General features: G+C 35.0%; 1 long non-coding RNA gene across 1 annotated transcript in view; it reads right to left on the reverse strand.

Moving 5' to 3' along the window:
• LOC112644534 (uncharacterized) overlaps positions 1–8,270 on the reverse strand; it is a 32,838-nt gene extending 24,568 nt beyond the window's left edge. The window contains exons 1-2 of the long non-coding RNA XR_003126460.3: positions 8,163–8,270; positions 6,749–6,907 (exon numbers count right to left, since the gene is read on the reverse strand). This is a non-coding gene — a long non-coding RNA (uncharacterized LOC112644534). The remainder of the gene's footprint in view (positions 1–6,748; positions 6,908–8,162) is intronic.
• Positions 8,271–11,520: the final 3,250 nt, after the last annotated feature.

Consider the following 11,520-nt stretch of genomic DNA (forward strand, 5'->3'; position numbering starts at 1 on the left):
TCCTGGCAAATAATTGTTCAATAAATGATAGCAAAAATGAAAAGAACAAAAATCATTTTCCATTCCAGGATAGGTACACTAATTAAATATGAGGAAATATGCTTCGAGATTATTACTTTAAGTAAAACAACTCAACATACAGCAAAACTTTATATAGACATACATATATTGTGTATATGTACACGTGCGCACACATAGACACACAAACCCAGATACATATATGCATATGTACAAAGTAATGGGGGAAAAGCACTTTAGGTAGCAAGAAATGAATATGATTAATCCATCTATGTATGTTTTACAATTCCTTATTCTAATATTTGTATCTGTTTCTATATTAGCACATTCCAGAAGAGTAAGCAATATTTCTAGCACTGCTTATTCAGAAAACACATCTGCATGTACTTTAAGAATCCACTGGGGTTCTAGGCTCCCTGTAGGATAATGCTGTTGAGTATAACTTAGGCTGGAAATCTTTCAGGGATAGCATCATAACACGTCCCGTGACTTCATGCATTATCTGCCTGGCATTGTTCCCAGTGGGGCAAGAAAGACACACACCAACATGGCTGTCGAAACAAGTTAAGATGAATCATCTGAAAATATTTTACAGAATAGGATTAGTGAGGACAGCCTACTAATTTTCATTTAAGTGTTTTGTAATATCACTTGATATTAGGCTGTCTGTTCAGGCACATACCACCTGCAAATTCTATTTCTTTATTAAATCCAAAAAGTCTAACTTTAGAGTAGATGACAGAGAGCTAAAAGGAAATGGGGAAAACTAGAAACTTATAAAGAAGAAGTTTTTTTTTTTTTTTTTTTTTTTTTTTTTTTTTTAAGAAGAAGTTTTAAATGAGATGACTGAAATTATCCAGAGAATCACTTTTATCATCAGTAAATATGCTTTTCACCCATTCCTCTTGATTCACATAAATTTAATAAAGAGAGTAAAAAAAAAAAAACGTGTGCTGGCCTGCATTTTATTATGTCATAACGTTTGCATGGTACCGCTTCTCTGTTTCTCACTTCATCAGAGCTGTTTTTCATTTGGTTGGACCTCCTCAGCTGTGACAGTGTCGGAAAAAAGCATCTGTAGTTGTGCAATCATCTACTGAAAGCTATTCTGTTTCCATGTAACCATACGTCTCTTTGAGACCAAATGGGAGATGGTTAATGTTAATAAATAAGCAGTTTCTGCATAAATAAAGACCAGGCCCTGAAATCTACAGACTTGATTAATTATTTTTTTCTGTGCCAAGCCAAATGGACTCATAAAACAAGCGATAAAGCTGTGAATTGTACACTTAGTTACAAATGCATTCAGCATAAATATGGTTTCTATTTGTAAATACAAATATTATAGCGCTACGGGATTCAACCTTAATCCATTACAATAGAGAAAAATACAAATACATGACCCTTGTGCATAAAGCACATTTGTGCCAAAGTACTGCAGCAATGGATAATATGTTTGTCTTTGTTTTAGATGCCAAAAATGTGCTTCAAAGCCCTGGAAGATGTGATCAACTCACCTCCTCTCTGGCCTCTCACTGTTCCTCACAAACTTTAATATTTAATCTGATCAAACGGGGACATTGCATGGTGATTTTCATACTAGCTGTGTATATTTGTGTGCATTTAAGAACATGGTCTTTAAAAAAGTCATGGTACTAATTTTTAAAAGAGGTTTCTTTATACTTCTATAAATGTAGAAGCCGAGGAGTGTAATAAAGGAGGAGCTATGTTAGCTTTTATTTTTCTATTGCTGTGAGGATCATTTTTACTACTGTTTGAATAATTTGGACAAATATTCCCTTTTGCTGCAATTTTTCTCATTTGCTACAGTGACACCATAAAGTCACGACCCACCACAGTAAAAGTCGGTTGCCCTAGATTGGATTTTGATGCCATAAATTTACATTTCACTTTAGGGTCCAATAGCAGGAGAACTCAAGCTGGGAGGAAGGAAAAACCCTGATTAAGTATAAATAGCTTTGACAATCATCTGGATAGTTAAAAGGATTATGAGAAACACGTGAAAGGTAATAGATACTTTTTTTTTTTTGACAATAGAGTTCGAAGTTTCTTCTGTTCTGAATGTTCTACTCTACAAAGAGAAAATATAAACCAAAAAGATAAATTATTATATTGATTTGTGGACTTGTTTCCATTTAACAACAAAACTATGATGATAAGATTCTGGTAAACTATTGTCTTCTTTTTAAGAAGGAGATTTAGAAAGATTGGCACTTTAAGAATACCCATTTACAATTAACATAAAAATATAATTAAAAAAATAAGCAATGCCTTCAGGTTCCCACTAAGAAGCCCCATGTGTTTTGTAAAGTCCAGATAGACGTTAGCTGGTTCCAAAGGCAATTGCCTTATGCCCAGTCTGTGTTTCATACCTTCTGCATTCAACTCTCCCTGTCCAATGTGGATCCAGTATCTATGTCCCACTGTGTAAATATTCATATATTGACCCCTGAAAAGGGGGATGGTGACCAAAGCCACTTCTACACCAGTATATATTTTTCAGGCCTAAACTGAAAATTGAATTCAATTCTCAAGTCAAATGGTACCTGCCCTATGAAATTCTCTTCAATTTCTCAACTCTAAATTTAAGTCTTCCTCCTTCTATAATCCTATTACTTATGTAGATACACATGCACACTTCCATTAGAGACACAATCACACTTTAATGTATGCCATGAGTTTGGCCGAGCACCTCTTTTGTAAGATATGGAAAATGTCTTTTTATTGTACACTTGGGTTTGACAATCACCTGGGATAGTTAAGATACCCAAGTAATATGTGATGAGTAACTAATTAATTCAAAGTACTTAGAAAATTTAATTTGAAATCCTGGATTGCAGATAAGTTACTGATTTGATACACTCTTTCTTCAGTCTACATGAACCTGTTTCCAGGCCCATAACCTAAAATGTGTTGAATAGTAGAATGAAACAATATTACTTATATTGTGTTTCCAAATTCTGAGGGAATTAAATGAATTTCTATGAAAAGTATGTGAAGCCAGAAGCAAATAATAATAAAAATCATTCATAAGAAGATTCTATAAACACAAGGTATCTTAAATATTTTGGAAACACTTGGAATGGGGTGTTCAAGTCATTAGAATTTTGGAATCCAAGTGGTCTCTTGTTACTTCAAGTCTTTTTTTTTTTTTTTTTTTTTTAATAAGGAGAGTAATAAACAGGGGAAAGCGAATACATGCATTTAGAAATGTTTGGATTTAGGCAATTAATGTTCTATATGTTCTCTTTTGTTTTTGTTGGATAGGGAAATTTATATATTTATCTTCCTATTATATATATTTTGTAATTGAAAGCAATGCTCTTATTAACCATTAATTAGTCTGTTCGAACTTGCTATACCTAGCTTTAGTCTCCACAAAGGACCTAAAAAAAAGAGGAGTATAAACCACTTAGGCATCACAAGATCCCGAAATTGAAAAGATATGCTTGTCATTTTCTATTGCTATTGTCAACTCATTCCCTTGAATGTTAAATTATCTTCTTTTAGTCTTTGTTTATGGCTTTACAGCCATTGGAGTTACTTTAATATCAATGGTATTATAGTTGCCCCTACAATGCACTTACTTCTCTTAATTTGGGTTTAAAAATTTTAAGGTCCCACACATGATATTCACTTTAAGAAATGAACCATCAAAATCTTACCCATGTTTGGCTAAAAGTGGTAGAAGCAGCTCTCAAATCAGCTTAAATTAAAAAGGAGATTTATAGGAAAGATGCCAGGGTGGACCACTAAAGGAAGGTAACAGGAACTAAGACAGCCCCAAATGTCAGAAACTCTCTGCCTCTAATCAGTGCTTTCTAGGTGTTAGGGACATGGCTGCCGGAAATTCTGATGTTGTCTTTATATTGGAGTATCAAGATCAGAAAGGAAACAGATTCTCATCATCTCTAGCAGAAAAATCCTAGAGGAGACCTCTGACTGCCTTACTTGAACACATATAGCCATCCCTGGACCTATCCATGTAGCCAAAATTAAAGCAAATTATGAGTTATCCAGTCTAGGTCTCATGATGGGCTCTCTGGTCAAGATATAGGATTGTTTTGTTTGTTTGTTTGTTTGTTTGTTTGTTTTTAAAGGAGGGTGATGGGGATGCCAGGCCAACAATGGCAATAGCAACTACAAAAAGAACCCAATTATTTTTATTTCATTAACTTTTTATGACTTATTCTGTAACATCATCAAGATTATGGAAAAATAGATTTACAGTAGGTGTCAAATATCTGTAATGGTTCTATTAATTTGAAGGTGGAAATATTTCATCTGTATAGCATTTAAATATTTGCTCTAAGTAGGGATTATTACTTTTTTATTTTAGCTAAGGGTTATTAAAACAAAACAAAAAAAAACCCACTATTGAGGCCAGATGTTAAAGTGAAATTTTAATTGAAATATTAGAATGTAATGAGCTATGAAATTCTAGAGTGAGATGCCAAACCAAGATGAACATTTTCAAAGGAAATGTCTGTACAAGGGCTTCTTGATGCTCAAAATCTCTTACTCTCATTGGGAATATAAATAACAAAGAGCAGAGGGTGTGGAGATTAGTGAAAAGGATTTTTCGAACAGAATTAGGATTCCCACTTCATCTACAGTGAAGAGAGGATTTCTAACAGGATGATTCAGAGACTGGGCAATGGCCCTGCCCTTAGGGAGTCACAGAAATGTGGAGGGCAAGGGAGCGGCTAGCTACAATGGGAGTGGAAATGTAGCTCCTCTGTTGAGATTGTCCTGCTATACTCCAAGTAGGGGGAAAAGGATGCCTCAGCACTTTGTGCTCATCATATATGGTTGAGAAAGAGACTTTTCATAGATGTTTATTAGATAGCATACAGGAAGGTCCGCAAGAAGGCAAAGAAGCCTCAAAAGGGAGGTTTGGAGGGTAGGGCATCCCAAACAAATATAAAAGTTCCCCAGAAGAGAAAGTATTAGCTTTAAACATCCGCCGGTGCCTGAGAGATAGATGGCAACCTAAGACAATGGTGGTCAAATAAGAATGTTCTTGCTCCAGCTCATCCCTTGTCCTTCCTCTCATGTCTTCTCTAGAGGGAAGCTTTAATAACCACAGTTGGTGAGAGAGTGGTGTAGGAATGACGGCCCAAGGAGAAGAGTTAAGAGGGAAAGAGATACCAAATGAGTACCTCTCACCACTTTATTGGCTTCTTAGAACAGGCCTGTATGCTCCACGTCAGGATGGGGTGTAGCTCTAATTTTCAGTGAAGTTGGATACTTTGACTATTACATGGGCCTGGACATTCTGAGACCAACTCTGAGCTTTGAAACCTGGAGTCATCATAGTACTTTTTATTATCCGTAAGTAAGTGAGAAGAACAGTGACGGGGCTACTTGGGTTTTATTCCAGAGTCAAAGTGAAGAGTTCCTATCGCCGAATAAATTTTGAAAGGAGAACAAATGGGGGAAGAAAAGTGCATTTCTGATTATAATCTTTGAGTTATTTTTTTTCTTGCTTGCTTGCTAAATTTTTCTTTTTCATTTTTAAGCAGATATAAGTGCTTTAGCTGAATTATCAGGTTCTTAGGCTATACCTAGCCGAATAATTCTTGTGAAGTGGTGGACGTTTTGTTTTATCATCTTTGATATATAGAAATTCTGTTTTCTGCATTATTTGTGTCTGTGTGCATGTACCTTTTGTGTTCTTTATCATTTAATTCGTCTGATGTCCCAGTACAATATCAATTATAGGAACACCTTTGTTGAACTTAGAAATTATTTGAGAGTCAGATTCATATTACAAAAGCAATAGAGAAAAATCACCCACTAATTAGAGCTTGGAAAATATATTTTTACAGATTAAAATGAAAAACAAAATGCCATTTAAATGTTTTAATTGGTTTCAGTTTTACAACTGCAAACCAGATGGTTTCTTTTCAAGTAGTTTACAGTGTCTTTGCCGAATAACTGAATTACCAAACCAGCTGTTATTATTAACATTTACCTAAACAGAAAAACATGTCTGCTATTTGTTTGCTAAAAAAAGTACCTGCTTTGCAAAAGTTTGGCAAGCAAATCACGACTCTGCTCTGGATAGCATAGTATTTTAATAAAATAAAGGGCAGAGATAAAGGTGCACATATTCATGTATATCCTAAAATGAATGCTAATTTAAAACTTTAACTTATTTGCCAGGTGTCAGAACCAAGCAATCTCTTATGGATCCTTCCAATTTTATAATTCTACAATTGTAAAATCCATTTACATTTTTAATGTGAAGAGACTGCATTTAGACTTGCTTTAAAACCCTGTTAGTAATTCTCTTTAACTGCTTGTTAAAATATTATATTTTGGAAACAACTGGTCCTTGCATAAATTTGTTTCTGATGCAAACTGAGGCTGTCTAACTGTAAACTACTGACAAATGTAAACTCGTAGATACCAGCTGTAGTCGGAGTGCTGAATGCACAATCACTTCTCTTTAGAGTCAGTTAAGGAAGAAGACATTTAAGGGGAAGTAATGGTGAAGAATGCTGTTTCTATCCTTTTACCCGAACGATAAATTATCAGGGAAAACTCTGATTACAAAAATGATGTTGTAAACATTCTATCTTCGTCGCTTTCCAATCATAATTTTCCTTGTCACTTACCTCTTTGGTGAAGGGAGTGAAAAGTAATTTTTGTCCCACAGCTCTATGATTGCCTGGGTATTTTTATTGATCTGGGGTTAGCTTACCTGATCTCAGCAGGACTCTCTCAGACATCTCTCTCTAGTCATTTGTAGGCTCTGAGGGGGCTGGTTGGTGCAGGATGGTCAACGTAGTGCTGACTCAGCTGTCCTCCTGGTATTCCTCACATTTCCTCAGCAAGCTGGCTCTGGCATGTTCTCATGGTTCTGGTAAGGAGCAAGAGAGCAAGTCACAGTGCATAAGAATTTTTTCTCACCTCTGGTTATGCCATGTTTGATAACGTTCCTTTGGCCAGCGCAAGTGCTGTAGGTGAGCCTGGCATCAAGGAGTGGGGGAAGAATGCCCTGACTTCGAATGGGAAGCATAAAGAACTGGAGCCATCAATCAATCAATCAAACACACATTCCTATAGGTTTACAATTAACAGCATTCCTGGGTATGATATACTGTAATTTACTTATTTTTCTATCTAAGGATATTCAATTGATCCTTTTTTTTTTTTTTTTGTAATTACAATCCATGTTGCAATAAAAATCTAGGTACACACAGCTCTATCCACAGGTATGGGTATTTTTAAAATTCTGAACATACAAAAATATGTCCTCACCACTGAGCTAAGATAGCTTTTCATATCTTATCGTACTCGTTTCAATCTTCATCAGTATTTTGTTTGTTTGTTTGAAGAAACAGCAACAGCTGCAGCCCCATCTTTTATCCGTGCCTCCATTTCCAGAGGCAACCACTACCCTGAAATTGCTCTGTGCAATTCCAGTATGTGCTATACATAGCTACTATATGCATAAACCTATACTGCTTGCTTTACATTTGAACATTTTTAGATCAGTGTTATACTCATGGAAGTTTCTGCAGCTTCTATTTTTACCCAACATTATGTTTTTGAGATTTAGCCATATTGATGCCTGTAGATTTACTTCAATAACTTTTTAACGACTATCTACATCATTCCACTGCATAAGTAAACCAGTTATTGGAGGTGGTTGTATTTTTCCAAAGTTTTGTTGTTGCACAGTGCTCAGTGACCATCCTGTACACATTTCTTTGCATGTGTATGTGGAAGTTGTCAAGGGTAGAAACCCAGAAATAATTTGTTTTGTAGTGGCGCCTGGGTGGCTCAGTGGGTTAAGTGTTTGCCTCCGACTCAGGTCATGATCTTGGGGTCCTGGGACTGAGCTCCAACCCCAAGCCAGGCTCCCTGCTAAGCAAGGAGTCTGCTTCTCCCTCTCCGTCTGTGCTCTCTCGCTCTCTCTCAAGTAAATAAATAAAAATCATTAAAAAAAATTACTGTTTAGAGTATATGCATATTGTCTTGCTTTTTTACAATCTCGCCAGGAATGTATAAATGATTTGCATTTCCTCACGTCTCATAAAACTTTGATCTTATCTAATCTAGTAGTTTATGTCAACCTGATGATTCTAAAATTGTATTTTATCGTTACTTACATTTATATTCCCATGATTTTAAGCATATTCTCAATTCCAGTTTCTATCGTGTTCCTTTGCTTTTTCATATACATTTTTGGATTTACTTGTTAGGTTCCATAAAAGTCCTGTGGATTGAAACTGCGTTAATTTTATAGATTAATTTTGGGAGAAACTGTCATATTTTTATTATTCATGATTGCTATTCATAAACATGTTATAGCCCTTAATTAAGACTTTTACGTGCCTCTGAATAATACTTTACTGTATTTTCTGTAAATATTATACCTCATTTATCAGATTTATCCTCAGGAAATTTATGGGTTTTGTTACTATTGTAGATGATATCTTTTTTAAAATACATTTTTTGTTTGTCACTCAAGTATATTGACCACTACTGATTCTATATACTGAGCTTATGTAAAAAAAACTTGCTAATGTCTTTTATTCACTGAAATTATCTGTAGGTTTTCACAATAATGTTTTCTTTTTCTTTTTCTTTTTCTTTTTTTTTAAGAAATAGTGACAGTATTCTTTCATTTCCAAATGCTTCTTCTATTTCCTATTTTTTTTAATAACTCCTTTACCTTATTTAACTGGCAAGATCTTCCAATGCAATGCTGACTAAAATGTTTCTGAATTATAAGGGATTGTCTATCATGTTTAGATTGCTTATCATGTTTTGAAATTGAGTTTGTTATCTGCAGTGGGTTTTGGTAGATAGCGCTCATTAGGGAGAGAAGTTTCCTTCTGTTCCTAGTTTGCTAGTAGTTTTATTAAGTTCCACATATGTGATGAATTTTATCAAAATTGTTTACTTTTGTTGAAATATCTATATGTTTTTTTTTCCTTTAAAGTCACTGTGGTGAATTTACATTAGTCGCTGTAGAGAACAAGATGGAGTCACTCATGTCAAGCAGGGACCTGTGTCAAGCAATGACGCCAGCAGTTAAGGGCACCACAGCTACCAGATATCGTGGAGACCAGCACCAGCTGACCATACCCCAGAGCTGATAACAAGTAGAAGCAGAGGAGGTCTGCAGGAGCCCAAGACTGATTAAATCCCTTTAAAAAGAGGATTTTCGCAGCAAACTATGGCTCCTCAGACACTGACCCCTCTATGTCTGACCACTTCAAAAGGGCAGCTGCCGCCAGAGGCTTTGCCTGATTGATCTCTGAACAGAACTGAGGTCCTTCGTTGCTTGATCATAACAAGCATAAGTGCCCAGAGCTGACCTGGACTGGACCCAGGCCTTATCTCAGCCGTGCGCCCACCAGACTGACTTTGCATGGGTTCTTTCACTTACTACTCCCTGTGTTATCTTGTTTGGGTTGTGACTTGTCTTGTGCTCTGCTTTGTGTGCCTTGTAAGAAGTCAAACTAATCACGTGGTGAAATGTCACTGGGTTTGGATTCCTGAACTTGCTTTTAATTATGTTAGCCTTGCTCTATCACTGAGTAAAGCTGACACCGTGGAAAGACACAACTCCTGTGTGGCCATCATAGTGCACTCATGACAGGAGCTGTTACAGAGTTAATCACCTTACATTCCTGGGTTCAATCTATTTCTTAATAGGTTGCTAATTTTTTTTTTTTGGGCTAAGATTTTTTATTTAGAATTTTCCATCCAGTTCATAAGCCCCTCATTTTTCTTTCTTTCATTGTCTTTATATAGTCTTTATGTTAAAATTATACTCTCTTCACAAAAAATTGGAAGAACCTTCCCTTTCATCTTGCTCCTCTTAGGATCTTACCTATTTCTCAAGTTTTCAGCAATTTCCCTACAGTGCATTTGTTGTCTATTAATTCTTTTTTTCCTGCTTGTACTTGAGGGATCTGAGATTTTGTATCTTCTGTCAACTTTGGAAAATTCCAAGCCATTCCAAAAACTATTGCCTCTCTTTTATCCTCTGTTCCCTCTGTCTGGATTCATTTTTATGTTGGATATCCGCATTCTATCGTCAACATCTCTTAACTTCTCTTTAGTAATTTCTCTGATATCTTGGTTCCAGTTTGTAGATAATTTCTTAGACTTATTTTTGAGTTTAGTAATATTCTATTTAGTTTTTTTATAAAGATTTAATTTACTTATTCATGAGAGACAGAGAGAGAGAGAGGCAGAGACACAGGCAGAGGGAGAAGCAGGCTCCATGCAGGGAACCTGACATGGAGCTCGATCCCGGGACCCCAGGATCACATCCTGAGCTGAAAGCAGAGGCTCAACCGCTGAACCACCCAGGAGGCCAAATCCTCTCTTTAGTTTTTATGTGTTCAATCACTTTAAGAATACTGGTTCTTCTTTAAAGTTTTGTTCTTTAATCTCATATACTTGTGGATAATAATGCTGCTGTTTATACTTTTTGGCTTTGACTAATTCTCTTTTATTTTTTTTTTTTATGGGTGGAAGCTACATCTTCTATTTTTTAATCATTTAGTATTTTAATATACATACTTAATAAAATGCAAAGTTATACAATATTTCTACTTTTCTTCTCCCAAAGAAAATATCACACTATTTTCACTCTGATTATTCTTCCTCCTACCTCATATGTCGTTGTTGTCTAGGGTTTAATTTCCACTAAATTCTCCCAAATTGAATATTATTATTACTCTTTAGGATCGCGGTTTGTTTAGATTTACTCATTTGTATATTCATCCAAATTCTTCTTTCTGGTTTAAATTTCTTCATTCCTAATTTCTTTATTAATTCTTTATTTAATTGTTTATTCATTTAATTTCTTTATTCCATTCTTTGGACAATATCTCTATAAAAGCTATTGATCATAATGATCATTTTTTGTTTTTCCAAAAATGTCTTTTATATTGCCCTCAATTTGGAATGATAGATTGATTATAAAATTCTATGTTGAATCTTATTAGCTGCAGTAGTTTACGGTTGTTATTCCACAATCTTTTGGCTTCTATTGATACTATAGCAAATTATACTCTCTGTTTATTTTTCTTCTTTTTAAGGCTGTGGTTAATCTTGAGAGGTATTTACCATATTTCCTTTGTCTATGGTATCTGGTAGTTTTCCTAACATGTTTCTAGGTGCAGATTTTGTTTTATTTATCCTGCTTGAGATGTATAATGTTGCTCAAAAGTAAAAATTCTGTTCTGGAAAATCCTAGCCATTATGTTTGGAATATTTCTCTCTCTTTTTTTTTTTTCCATTCTGTCTATTCTCTCCTCCTGAATTCCTGTTTCCTCCATATTTAAAAAAATTATATTTCATATTTTCCATCACTTTGTAGTTTCCTCAGTTTACAAGTCACTACTTTCCTATTTTGCTGCTTCCATGCCTTATTTAATTTTAAATAATATTCTGTTAAAATTTATTAATATTCATTTTATTTTTTAAAAATATGTCTGGCTTCTT

The sequence above is a fragment of the Canis lupus genome, chromosome 1 (assembly GCF_003254725.2).
Source record: "Canis lupus dingo isolate Sandy chromosome 1, ASM325472v2, whole genome shotgun sequence".
Taxonomy (NCBI): Eukaryota; Metazoa; Chordata; class Mammalia; order Carnivora; family Canidae; genus Canis; species Canis lupus.